This window comes from Chiloscyllium punctatum, chromosome 9 (assembly GCF_047496795.1).
Source record: "Chiloscyllium punctatum isolate Juve2018m chromosome 9, sChiPun1.3, whole genome shotgun sequence".
Lineage (NCBI taxonomy): Eukaryota > Metazoa > Chordata > Chondrichthyes > Orectolobiformes > Hemiscylliidae > Chiloscyllium > Chiloscyllium punctatum.
Window position 1 is genome coordinate 34,690,454 of NC_092747.1, and position 14,938 is coordinate 34,705,391.

The window sequence follows — 14,938 nt, forward strand, 5'->3', positions numbered from 1 at the left end:
GAGAAACCTTAATTTTGAAAGAAGCATCTTAATTGTATTGATCAATCCAAATGGCAGCTTTTGGTAGCGTTCATGCTGAAGACCTTCTTGGGGGGTTACCTGACATACACCTAAGGCCTCATATGCACTCACTAGGAACACAGTACTACCTGGTCTGGTTATGCATGTTCATAGATTACTCTTGCATATATTCCTGAGCACTCAATTTTTCTTTTTATCTCATTGCAGGAAAAGCTGGCCCACAACCAGAATGAGAGGACCAAAAGTGATGCAACATAGGGGGATGGCACAGGATGGTTACATGGGTTGGGGATCTTGGTTGGGTGGGGGGTGTGCTGTATAGAAATCCTCACCCCTTTGAGAAAAGGACTGTTGATTGATAGTTGATTTACTCAGAGAGACCAGGAAAATGGGAAAACTTTCTGGCTGTAACAGCTGCCCCTTTTTGGAGATATTTTAAGTGCTGGAGGTGATTTCCTCAAATTTCAGAAGCAACAATTACTATTTTATATGCTGTTGCATTGTTTTGGAACTTTGGAAAAAAAAAGTCAAAATGACAGTAGTTTTATAAGAGAGAAGAACCGACAAAGGAAGCACATGGTGAGGTCAGTGCAGGAGAGAGAGAGAGAGAGAGAGAAAGAAACTGACACCGCAGTGTACCTGCACACTACTGCCTTTGCTGTTTGAATTCATGTATCGCTGGACATCGGAATGTGTCTGGGAAAATTAACAAACTGTGAAATTCACAACTAATCTTGGAGGAACAGTTTGGGCGAAGTTCACAGCACAGAAAAAGATAAGAGAATTGTTTTAAGTGTGTGGGTTCTTTCTTGATTATATGTTGTTTTGAGATATGTCTCTTGATTAAACTTAAAATATAAGCCATAACTATTAATTTAACCTGGGGCAGTGTTTCGTAGAGGAATAAGACAGAGTTATTTTCTGGGTCTGTAGATTCTGAAGGAGCAAAGATGGCCTTTGGTAGAGTGATATGTGCTTCTTGTCAGATGTGGGAGTTTAAAAGAGTTTAAGGGTTTCTGCGGATTATATCAGCAATAAATGCTGTTGGTTGTGAATCCTATCAGATCGAATGGATCTGTCGGAGAGACAGAGGCAATGAGGAATTTGCAACAGCAACAGTATGTGATGGATGGCAGTTATAGGAAGGGGGAAAAGTCGCAGATACAGTCACATAGATGGGTTAACTCCAGGAAAGGTAAGAGAGATAGGCAGCTAGTGCAGGAGCCTTTTGTGGCTATCCCCATTTCAATTAAGTATGCTGTTTTGGAAAATGTAAGGGGTGATCGATTCACAGGGGAACATAGCACGAACAGCCAAGTTTCTAGTATTGAGACTGGCTCTAATACAACGAGGGCTTCGTCAGGTTCCAAGAGATCGATTGTGTTAGAGGACTCTCTAGTCCGAGGTACAGACAGATGTTTCTGTGGTCAGCAGCAAAAAAGCAGAATGGTGTGTTGCTTCCCTGGTGCCATGATCAAGGATGTCTCAGAGAGGGTGCAGAATGTTCTCAAGGGGGAGAGGGGCCAGCAGGAGGTCATTGTACACATTGGAACCATTGATAAAGGAAGGGAAAAGGTTGAGATTCTGAAGAGAGATTACAGACAGTTCGGCAGGAATTTTAAAAGGAGCCTGCCGTCGGTGGTGGGCAGGTTGCTGGAGGGAATCCTGAGAGACTGGATGTACATGTATTTGGAAAGGCAAGGACTGATTCGGGATAGTCAACATGGCTTTGTGCGTGGGAAATCATGTCTCACAAACTTGATTGAGTTTTTTGAAGAAGTAACAAAGAGGATTAATGAGGGCAGAGCAGTAGATGTGATCTATATGGACTTCAGTAAGGCATTCGACAAGGTTCCCCATGGGAGACTGGTTAGCAAGGTTAGATCTCACGGAATACAGGGAGAACTAGACATTTGGATACAGCACTGGCTCAAAGCTAGAAGCCAGAGGGTGGTGGTAGAGGGTTGTTTTTCAGACTGGAGGCCTGGGACCAGTGGAGTGCCACAAGGATCGTTGCTGGGACCTCTACTTTTTGTCATTTATATAAATGATTTGGATGCGAGCATAAGAGGTACAGTTAGTAAGTTTGCAGATGACACCAAAACTGGAGGTGTAGTGGACAGCGAAGAAGGTTACCTCAGATTACAACAGGATCTTGATCAGATGGGCAAATGGGCTGAGAAGTGGCAGATGGAGTTTAATTCAGATAAATGCGAGGTGCTGCATTTTGGGAAAGCAAATCTTAGCAGGATTTATATACTTACTGGTAAGGTCCTAGAGAGTGTTGCTGAACAAAGAGACCTTGGAGTACAGGTTCATAGCTCCTTGAAAGTGGAGTCGCAGGTAGATAGGATAGTGAAGAAGGCGTTTGGTATGCTTTCCTTTATTGGTCAGAGTATTGAGTACAGAGTTGGGAGGTCATGTTGCGGCTGTACAGGTCATCGATTAGGCCACTGTTGGAACATCGGAATGATGTTGTGAAACTTGAAAGGGTTCAGAAAAGATTTTCAAGGATGTTGCCAAGGTTGGAGTATTTGAGCTATAGGGAGACGTTGAACAGGTGCGGCTGTTTTCCCTGGAGCATCGGAGGCTGAGGGGTGACCTAATAGATGTGCATAAAATTATGAGGGGCATGGATAGAATAAATAGACAAAGTCTTTTCCCTGGGGTCGGGGAATGCAGAAGTAGATGGCATAGATTTAGGGTGAGAGGGGAAAGATATAAAAGAGACCTAACGGGTAACTTTTTCACACAGAAGGTGGTACGTGTATGGAATGAGCTGCCAGAGGAAGTGGTGGAGGCTGGTATAATTGCAACATTCAAAAGGCATTTGGATGGGTATATGAATAGGAAGGGTTTGGATGGATATGGGCCGGGTGCTGGCAGGTGGGACTAGATTGTGTTGGGATATCTGGTCAGTATGGATGGGTTGGACTGAAGGTTCTGTTTCCGTGCTATACATCTCTATGACTCTATGACTGTTCCTGTGGTGATAGGGAGACTCTTATGAGCCATCAACCCAGTAAGAATCGAGAGTGTGGTGCTGAAAAAGCACAGCAGGTAGGGCAGTGTCTGAGGAGCAGGAGAATCAACATTTTGGACATAAGCCCTGTAAGCAATGCCCTGCGATGTTCATCTCCCAAATGGGCATGAAGCCAAAAACCATCCTGTGCAAAAGCTATTCCACACTCTCACTAAATAATCCTTTCACTTCTGTTCTGCAAGCACCCTGGGTTTGCATGGCTGAAGAGTTCATTGCCTGAATGCCTCTGCACTAGCACCACATCTGAGAAGGAAGACTATGAACCTTCAAGGCAAAGCATTTGCTTACACTTTCCATCAACACAGACTGTCACTTTAGTGGGTATTGCAGTTAGATTAGATTTGGAGATACAATCTGGCAAGTACATCACTGACATGTGCCCACAGCCTATGGAAGAAGCAATGCCCGATGTTTCTGACACCCAAGGAACTATTTGACACCAGGCACCTGCTATGTCCCATGCAAAAGATCTGGCTATGTACTTTGGTCATGAGTCAAATAGTCAAACTACAGAGAGGTAAATGAACATTAGCAAGTGTGCATGAAGACTTGGGTGGGCAAGAACAAACGTTGGAGGAATCTGTTCATAATCTCAGGAAGGACTGATTGAGGGGATATTGTCGCCTGATTTCTAATCTTGTGACTTCAAGGGTCAGCAAGAATCAATGGAGTAAGGCACAGCTATTCCAGTAGTTTAATTAATCTTCCTCCATTAGTCATGGACCAAAGCTACAAGGACCGTTGTTGAGGGCAGGGTGGCAGACAAAGTCTACTGGATTTCAGTGAGGTCTTTGATAAGTTTTCAAAGGTAGGCTGCTCTGGAAGGTTAGATTGCATGGAATCCAGCGGAAGCTAGCAAATTGGATACACAGTTGGAAGCAGAGGGTAATAGTGGAAGGATGCTTGACAGACTGGAGGCCTGTGACTAGTCAACTATCTCAGGAGTCAGTGCTGGGCCCATTGCTGAATGTTATCTACATCAATGATTTCGATGAGAATGTACAAGGCATGATTAGTGAGTTTGCAGATGACACAAAAAAAGGAGGTATTGCAAGGTTTGTGAAGGTTTGTAGATCAGGTTGAGGTTTAGGGAGTAGGTTTGCTCGCTGAGCTATAGGTTTGATATCCAGACGTTTCATTACCTGGCTAGGTAACATCATCAGTGGCGACCTCCAAGTGAAGTGAAGCTGTTATCTCCTGCTTTCCATTTATATGTTTGTCCTGAATGGGGTTCCTGGGGTTTGTGGTGATATTGTTTCCTGTTCATTTTCTGAGGGGTTGGTAGATGGTATCTAGATCTATGTGTTTGTTTATGGTGTTATGGTTGGAGTGGCAGGCCTCTAGGAATTCTCTGGCATGTCTCTGTTTAGCCTGTCCCAGGATAGATGTGTTGTCCCAGTCAAATTGGTGGTTTTTTTCATCGGTGTGTATTGTAGGAGGTATTGTGGACAGTGAGGGAGGTTATCAGAAATTGCAGCAAGAAATGATCAGCTGGCGAAGTAGACCAAGAAATGACAAATGGAGGTTAATATAGATAAGTGTGAGGTCTTACGTTTTGGAAAGTCAGATCAAGGCAGGAATTTCATGGTGAATGGTAAGGCCTTAAGGAGTCTAGTGGAACAGAGGGACCTTGGAGTTCAGGTGCACGGTTCTCTGAAAGTGGATTCACAGGTAGACAGGTCAGTGGAGAATGCTTCTGGCATACTGGCCTTCATCAGTCAGGGCATTGAGTATAGAAGTTGGGAAGTAATATTGCAGTTGTACAGGACGTTGGTGTGGCCATACTGAAGTACTGTATTCAGTTTTGGTCACCTTGCTATAGGAAGGATGTTATTAAACTAGAAAGAGTGCAGAAGGAATTCACAAGGGTGTTGCAGGATTTAAGAGTCTGAGTTATAAGCTGCAGTTGGACAAGCTAGGACTTTTTTCTTTAGAGCATAGGAGATTGAGGGGGGGGATCTTACAGAAGTGTATAAGATCATGAGAGACATGGATAGGGTGAATACACTCAGTCTTTTTCCCAGGGTTGGGGAATCAATGACTAGAGGGCATCAGTTTAAGGCTAGAGGGGAAAGAATAAAAGGGAACCTGAGGGACAACTTTTTTTACACAGAGGATGGTACAATATGGAATGAGCTACCAGTGGAAGTGGTTGAGGTTAAAAGACATTTGGACAAAGACATGGATAAGAAAGGTTTAGAAGGATATCGGCCAAGTGCAGGAAAATGAGGTTAGCATTGACGGACATTTGGTCGGCATGGACCATTTTGGACCACAGGGCCTGTCTCTGTGCTGTAGGACTCTATGACTCTATGAATCAATGACTGCAAGCCAAACAGAATCACAGAATTGTTTTGACCCAGAAGGAGATTATTTCATCCATTGTGTCTGCACTAGCTCTCTGAAGGCGCATTATGGCTTATTGCCACCGGCATCAATTGTTTCCCTGTAACCCTGCAAATTATTTATATTTAATTTAATCTTCTAATTCCCTCTTGTTTGCCTACATTGAACCTGTCTCCACCATTCTTCCAGGTCATGCACTCCAGACCCAAACTAATTACTGTGAGGAAAAGTTTATTCTGTGTTCACTTTATGTGTTTTGCAAATCACTTTAAATCTGTGTCCCCTTGTTCTTTAGCCATTTATGATTGGAACAGATTCTCTCTGTGTCCTATGTCCAGACCTTTCATGATTTTGAAAACTTAAATCAAATTTCCTCTTAGACTTTTGCTATCCATGGAAAACAGTCCCAGCATCTTCACTCTTTATAACTGATAGTTCTCATTTCTGGAACAATTCTGGTAAACCTCTTTTGCACTATCTCCAATGCATTCACATCCTTTTCAATGTGTAACACACAGGACTGTACATAAAAGTCCAGCTAATTTGTAACTGCTATCTTATACAGGTTCAGCATCACCTCCGTAAATCTGTTACTGTGTGCCCCAATTATAATACTGTTAGTTTTATTAACTGCAGTCTGCACTTGTCCTGCCACCTTTAATGGCTTATGCTTATATGCACCCAACTCTCTCACATTTTTGCTGCCATATCCTCACACACAAGATGAAATCTGCCAAGACTGGGTTCCTGTAGTAGGTTTGGGGTGTGTTGTGGATGGTGGTGGTTAGGAATTTGTGTTATGCTCCTGATAGCTACTTTGTGCCAAGGTCACACAAACACTTTCTTGAGTCAGCTTATTTGAGGTGATAATGACTAATGTGCGTGGGAAGAGATATTGACATATGCCCCCTAGCTCCTGTGGGATTAGTAACGTGTGCTGTTCTCTTGAAATATGCGGCAATGAAGAATTGAATGAAATACATATTTTTTGGGGCCTTGCCCAGCTGTCACACATAACTTGAGGAGGAAGATGAGGATCCTCGGATGGGCCAGGAGAAGAGAAGACAGAGCATGGCCCACAAAGCCTGAGAGGCCAGAGAAAACATTTTAGCCACCAACACCCAGAATGACTGAGCTGAACTGAGACTTTTCCTGCCCCTTTTATTTAATTTGCTTAGTTGAATATCGGCTCTCTGCTTACTGTATCCACGTTCCTCATGGATTGACTTATTTTTTCAATTTGGTTCATCTAATCAAGAAAGTATTGACTTTTATTTTCTACTGTAACTCTGATACCATCCCATCTGTAAAAGTTTCAGTGCATATTTAAACCTTGCCCTTGACCAATGTTAACAGTAAAGCAGCTGAGAAACAATGAAACCTTCCATATCTTGAGCTTTGAATGTTTGCAAGACAATCATCTTTGCACAATAAACATATAAATTACATCAGTCAGTCCTACCCTTAATGAATGTAACTGAGTTGTCCTATAAACTGGCACTGTCATCTTATACTCTCACTATCCCTGCAGTGCACAGAATGCAATAAGCCTTCACTGTACCCTTGTAGTACCTGGATATCCTCACTGACAACATTTCCACTACTATAGGATGGTAAAGTGACAGATGGTGGAATTCAATAAATATCAGGAGTTACAAGTCTAATGATGACCATGAGTCAATTGTTGAGCAAAACTCATCTGATTCACTAATGTCATTTAGGGAACGAAACTGTCATTCTCTGGCCTACATGTGAATCCAGACCTACAGCAATATGATTGACTCTAAACTGCCTTCTGGGGCTATTAAGGATGGGCAATAAATGCTGGTCCAGCCAGTGATGCCATCCTGTGAATGAATAACAAAAAGATTAATCTGCAGCACATTGACAGCAAATCTGCTGATTGTAAGACAGGTACCAGAGTGTGCTACAAACCATTTTTTGTTGAAAAATGCTCCACATCTTCATTTCCAATAATGTTATCTGGTCCTATTGACACTATAAAACTGCAACAGATGTTCGAACAATACAAGTTTAAGGACATGAGATGAACTATGGAATTAGCAGTACTTTCCTTGAAAATATGTATGTAGACGTCCAAGATTTGATATATGCAATGATAAAATTCCAGAGAAGCAAATCACTACTAGTGATGATTTGGAGGTGCCAATGTTGGACTAGGGTGGACAAAGTTAAAAATCAGGTTATAGTCCAACAACTTTATTTGGAAGCACTAGCTTTTAGGGAGCCTTGCTCCTTCATCAGGTACTACTGATGATTAGTAACATAAGAGACGGATAGTATACAGTCTGCATTCATAATTAGAATGGCAGTAATGCAATTATGCATTTCAGGACACCTGCAAATCCACACCATGAATTGTAAGGATTGCCGCTAGCTATTTATTTTGTTGTAAAATCTCTCACTTTCTTTTCTTCTTCAGTTTTTCTCTGACCCATTGACAAACTTTTGTAGGATGCTTTGAAGGACATTTGGAATTTTCTTGCACATGACTGTCATTCAAGTATGATCCTCGAAAGTGAATCTTGGCAGATTTAGCAGTGGCAACACACCATTGCCAAACATTCATACATGTGTCATAAGGAAGAGGGTCAAATGAAATACAACCAAAAACAGTTGAAGAGATAAAGGTTCAAGACATAGAATCTAACAGTGAAATATTTTCAAGTCTTAATTATGTATAGAATATTAACATAAAATGATAAAAACATTATTCCTTCAATGATAATGTTAGTCCATAGTGAAGAATATTTTACAATTGCAATTCTTGAGGATTTGGTTGGATACGAGAAAGATAGTAAAGTGGATATTATGTAGCTTGGCTTTAAGAAAGGAGCTGATTTGATTTCTCAAAAGAGATTTGTAATTGAAGTGAAAGCACTTGGGATAATGTGGGAAGTTGTAAATTGGATATTAGCCTGGGCCTGAAGAACCAAACAAATGATAGTGATCAATAGCAGTAATTATAATTGGACAGTTGTGAATTCTGGTGTACCTCGGGAATCAATTCTGGGACTTCAATGGTTTACATTGGCTAATTAACTTGATGGAAGCAATGATAAGTAAGATGTTTACATTCGTGGGTAATGGTAAGTTATTAAGAGAAACAGATTGTTTGGAAGAAAGGACTAGAATTTTAGATATTTTGAAACTATGTAGGCACTGAATATGTAGGTTCCTGGTGCAGTGGGATTAATATGGCAAAATGGGACAAATACTTGTGGAAATCATCAAAGAATGGGCCAGACAAAAATCCCTCATCTGTTAATGCTGGAGGAAACAAAGGTTGGAGTTCTGCCAACAGGAGGCCAGATGCACTGTAGAGGTTGGGTTGGAAGATTCAAGAAAGTAGAACTAGAGCATAATCCTGTAATAATCATGGGAGATCTTAATTTTCATATCCATTGGATGTATCAAATTGGTAACGGCAGCTTAGAGGATGAATATATTCAGGAACAATATGTTCTGAAATGAATCAGATAACAGATTATTTTATACTGGTGATGTTTGTTGAGACAGTAGAAATGAATTATCGCATGGCAAAGACTTCTCAGAACAAGAGTGATCATAATCTGCCAGAATTTCACATTCAGTTTCACAATGTAGGTTTGAAGTTGCCATAAACTTAATGAAGTTAATTAAAAATGTATGAGGATAGATTTGGCTCTGGAATAGGTGTTACGAGATAAGATAGTATAGAGAACCAGTGCCAGACCTTTTTTATACATTGAGGGGATGTGGACTTTGCTGGATGGTTAGATTTGCTTTTGTTGGAGATAGTCATCGTCTGGTACTTGTGTGGCATGAAACTTTCTTGCCATTTCTCAGTCTAGGTCTGGATATAGTCTCTGTCTTGTTGTATTTACATTTGGACAACATCAGTATCTGAGGACTCACAAATGGTAGTGAACATTGTACAATTATTGTGAACATCTCCATTTCTGATTCCATGATGGAGGGAAGGTCATTGTTGCAGCAGTTACACAGTTGGACCAATAAAACTACTCTAAGGAACTCCTACACAGATATTATGGAGCTGAAAATTGATATTGGCACAGTTGCTTCAATAATCACAGAATCAGCCATTAGCAAAATTCATTCTGGACTCCAACCTGTAAAACCTCGGCTAGACTGAGAACCTATACAGGGAACCTTTGCAGAATAATGGGATAACCTTAGTTCCAGTCTCTTATGAGAAGCAGCTAGTTCAGTTCCCAATGGTTATGCTAAAAGTCTCGGGCCCAAGTTTTAATGGGGCAAAATTGGTTGACAAAGATTCACCTAGATTGGTTCAACATTTTCTGATCAGAAAATGGCTGCCTGCATGATGTCTTTATGAAGTACCCAGATGCTTTTTAGAAAGGTCTATGGACTATCAAAGGAGTCAAGGCTACTTGCATGTTGAACAGGAAACAAGTCCACATTCTGCAAGGCCCACTCAGTGTCATTTGCCCGGAAAAAGCAGAGGCAGGAATCAGAAGGCTAGAAAGCGAAGGTATCATCAAAAAAGTCCAGTTTGCAGAATAGGCAGCACCAGTTGTACCAATTATGAAGCCCAACGGGTTAGTTCGCCCTTTTTGTGGATTTTAAACAAAAAGTAAATTGTCTTTCAAAGCTGGATAAATACCCAATCCCTCGCAAAGAGGATTTATCTGCAAAGCTGGCAGGGGGCTGTCCTTCGCAAAGTTGGACATGAGCCATGCTTGGTTAGTGGTGCTGGAAGAGCACAGCAGTTCAGGCAGCATCCAACGAGCAGCGTTGGATGCTGCCTGAACTGCTGTGCTCTTCCAGCACCACTAATCCAGTATTTGATTTTCAGCATCTGCAGTCATTGTTTTTACCATGAGCCATGCTTGGTTGCAATTTTGGTTCAATGAGGATTCCCAGAAGTATGTAGTTCTTATTTGAATCTAGGACCACCTCTCATGCAACTACGGGGATAGCTGCAGCTGAGTTGCTAATGGGGAGAAGTCTCCACACTGGGTTAAGTCTGATCTCCCTGGACCTGGACGGCAGGGTGAAATGGCATCAGGAATGCCAATGCCAGTCATAAGACTCCACTAAGCGAGATAATTTCTTTCAGAGGATGAAGTTTGGCGTTGGAACCAGAAGAATGGCCCAGCATGGGTAAGAGGCATAGTTGACGTGAGGTCAGGTCCAGTGACATATAAGGGTCGCGTATGTGCAATAGTCCTGAACAAGCACATGGACCATATGAAAACTGCAAATTCGCAATCAGTAAGGGAGCAAATCATGCCCAGATCCTCAACATCCTTTCTGACTGTTCCCAAACCTCTAAGTTTTGCCTGTCCATCAAGTGTTAAAGATATCTCAGAATCTGTGATGGACACGGTGAGTATCACTGCCTTGATGCCTTTGCTGTTTGAAGAAGAGAATGAATTTCTTCTGAGATGCTCCTGGTGCACGAGGTGAGTTACTGTGCATTACTGTGTCAGAGGCAGAATTGATGGAACCTGACCCAGTGCAAAAACGCCCCAGGACGAGCTAGAAAAGAAAACAACCTATGTCCTTGGACACAGAGGGGAAGGGATATATTGCTTGTCATATGGTCAAACAGGTGGGCCTCAAAGAATATGAGTTCCTTGACTGGACCTGTTAATCTGGTCCAATCAGAGAGCCCTGGCTGACAGATAAAAACAGAAGTGTCAGATACTCTGTTCACTCTGAGAGCTGGCTCTGAGGAAGCTGGAACAGTGTCAAGGACACTCCATGTGTAAATAAAAGGTGATTGAATTTATATCAGATAGGTTAAATGGATAGGCAAAATCTTGACAGTTGTGGGATAATATGGAAAATGTAAGGTTTTCTGATTTGATAGGAAGACTAGAAAAGTAGACTATTAGGTAAATAAGAGATACTGCAGATTGCTGAACTACAGAAAGAATTGAGCATCCTTGTACATGAACCACAAAATATTATCCAGCAGGCACAGAACATATAGAAACAGAAGTGAAATTTTGGCCTTCATTGTAATGGGGATGAACTATAAATGCAGAGAGATCTTACAACAATTGTACAGTGCATTGGTGACACTCTCCATAGAGAACTGTGAACCATTTTGGTCTCCTTATTTAAGGAGGGACTATTGTTCATGGATGTAGGTTTGCTCACTGAGTTGGAAGGTTTGTTTTCAGATGTTTCTTCACCATACTAGGTAACATATTCAGTGAGCCTTTGAATGAAGCACAGTGGTGTAGCCCGCTTCCTATTAATATGTTTGGGTTTCCTTGGGTGGCGATGAAACGTCTGAAAATGAACCTTCTAGCTCAGCGAGCAAACGTACATCCAGAACCTCAACCTGAGCTACAAATCTTCTCAAAACTTGCTAACATTGTTCGTCTTTAGAGGGAAAGATGTGCATACTCAATACTTGGTATGAGGTTGTGCTCTGGTGAATACATAGGAGCCCACTATGGATAATCTGTACCCTGAGCGTTCTGCTGAAAATTAGGACAGGACTGGCTGGGGATTGTTCTCCATGCATTTTCTCTCCATCCCTGATATATACTTGCTTTCATAGAAGGCAGGACCATGTAATATTTGGTTAAACCACACGCTTTACCCGGAACTTGAATTTGATATCAAAATCCAAATTGGACTTTTAGAGTAGAATTTCCTTGAACTGCTGTGGGAATACACAGGGATTCAATCTCCATGGAATATTCACTTACTTATTTGAGTGTCAAATATTCTGGCTACATGACCAGGCCAACTGAATTGTGACTGTTTCAATGTGGTGTGGATGTCTGCATGCTAGCTCAGGTATTTACACTGCAATCTGATCTTGAGAACTTCCAAAGACACCTCATGTGAGGATTTACGAGAATGTTGCCAGGGTTGGAGGATCTGAGCTATAGAGACAGGTTGAACAGGCACGGGCTGTTTTCCCTGGAGTGTCGGAGGCTGAAAGGTGACCAAAACAGGTTTATAAAATCATGAGGGTCATGGATAGGGTAAATAGACAAGGTCTTTTCCCTGGAGTAGGGGAGTCTAGAACTAGAGAGCATAGGTTTAGGGTGAGAGGGGAAAGATATAAAAGAGACCTAAGGGGCAACCTTTTACACAGAGGGTGCTACATGTATGGAATGAGCTGCTAGAGTGGTGGAGGCTTGTACAATTGCAACATTTAAAAGGTATCTGGATGGGTATATGATTGGGAAGGGTTTGAAGGGATATGGGCTGGGTCCTGGCAGGTGGGAATAAATTGGGTTGGGATACCTGGCCGGCAAGGACAAGTTGGACCGAAGGATCTGTTTCCGTGCTATACATTGCTATGACTCTATGAAAGTAATGGAGTGACATAATCCAAAGCTCACATACATAGTGACGAGGTGCCTGGAATATTGTCATGTGGGCTTTCAGTTTGGTAGATACATTTACCCCTGTTCAGTTCCAGATATTTGTAGATTCTTTGGCAATGACATGCTTGATCATCAATATAGACAGCTTGAGAGAGTGTATTGTTGAGATATAAGAAATTATCTACTGCTGGCAGGTTCCTAAACTTGTGGTAGGAATTTTCTGCAGCGGGCTGGAATATGACTTCAGCTCCCAAAGTAGAGTCAAAGGGGGCTCAAAATAAAGGCCAAAATATTCTGTTCTCTCTGGTGGCAAGCATAGTGGTGGAAAGAGCATTTAATTAGGTGGGCTGAACCTGAAACTCATTACCTTCTAAACTCCATTAGAGTTCAGTTCATGATGAAAAAGGCCTATGTTATTCCCAGCCTGCCATAAGTAGAAAATTAATGACCACTTGAGAATTTTATTCCATCACCACTGGTATTAACCCAACTGAAGACAGACCTGATACAATGCACTAATGCTGTGCAGTCATCTTGTCCCCATTGAGGATTGGGTATTGAAGGTGACTCCTTAATCAAAAGTACTCAATCCCTTTTTTGCCAAAGCCATTGCACTCTTCTCCACACCCTGCCCTAGTCTAAAACCCCAGTCCCCCACCACAGGGGGCCAGGGTTACTTCGTGACTCTAGGACTCTGGTTCCAGTCCTTCTAGCAGAAACCATAACTGCGCCAGTTTCCCCAGTGGCACTACTAAGCAAAATATCTGCTGGTCTCTGATTTGCAAATGCCTCTACAGCAAGAGGAGATCATTGCAGTTATGAATGCCAGCCCATTTTCCAATGACATCTTTGTATGCCAAGTGAATTGCATCAAATCTTGTACATAAATTACCAGGAATGGTTAACTTGTTTGACTTGTTACAGTAGCAATCAAGGAGTGGAAGTCATCTTAGAGTTTTCTTTGACTTCATCGGTTCCTGATGAAGGGCTTTTGCCCGAAACGGCGATTTCGAAGCTCCTTGGATGCTGCCTGAACTGCTGTGCTCTCCCAGGACCACTAATCCAGAATCTGGTTTCCAGCATCTGCAGTCATTGTTTTTACTTCATCAGTTTTAGTCAGGTGAAGAACATGTACATGACAACTGCTTGTCTGTTGTCATGCAGGGGAAGGATAATGATAGATGATAATTATTATTTGGAAATAATTTGGAAAGGCAAATCAATTCACTGATGCGATGGTTCATGATAGCAAAGCCCACGCCATTCTTCTTTTCCACAATTACTCCAAAAGAATTTCCAAAAGCCACACTCCTGAATTCACACTGAGGGAAGCAACCTGGACATTATACTTTGTCTACTGTCTACCAAGAAGTGCAGCTATTTTCTGGAGTCAATTTGCTGTTTTGTCCATGAAGGTGAGCATGTTCCACTTACCGATAATAATGAACTTTGTTCATTACTTTGTTTTTTGAGATTCTATTTTCTTTTATGAGCCAGTCTCAAAAAAGAAAGTTAAAGAGGTGCTACATTGGAAGCAATTAAGAAAAGATTCACTGTAGGCCATTTGTTGGAATGAAGGGATTGTCTTATGAGGACAACTTGAGCAGGTTGGGCCTATACTTACTAAAATTTAGAAAAATCCAAGGTGATCCTCATGAAGCATGTAAGATTTGAGGGAGATTGACAAGGTACACAAGAACTGGATTAGTGGTGCTGGAAGAGCACAGCAGTTCAGGCAGCATCCAACGAGCAGCGAAATGAGAGTTAGGGCACTAAAGACACCATGGCCCATCAAATCTTATTAAAACTTTCTCTGCTCCATGAGCATTCAATCCTTTCTCCTAAGAATGAATTCCCCAGATTCCTAAGGTTCACTTTAGCACCTCTTCACAAGCACAATTCCAGCTCTCTTATAGACGGTTAGCTTCAAAGTACAGACATTGCTCAGAGTTTCTCTGAACTCCAGCCTCCCAAACTCCACCAAGTAAGTACTGCTTATGGGGTTCATTGACCCCAACTGTCAATTATCAAATAGCTACCAGTGCATCAATGAGACTCCAGCTCTTCAAAGACAACAGCAGCAATTTAACTGTATAGTTACATTAGTTCTCTCTCTCTAACTGTGATGTGACGTGTGCAATTTATATATATTTTAATATCATTTATTTTTGATTTTGGATTTAAA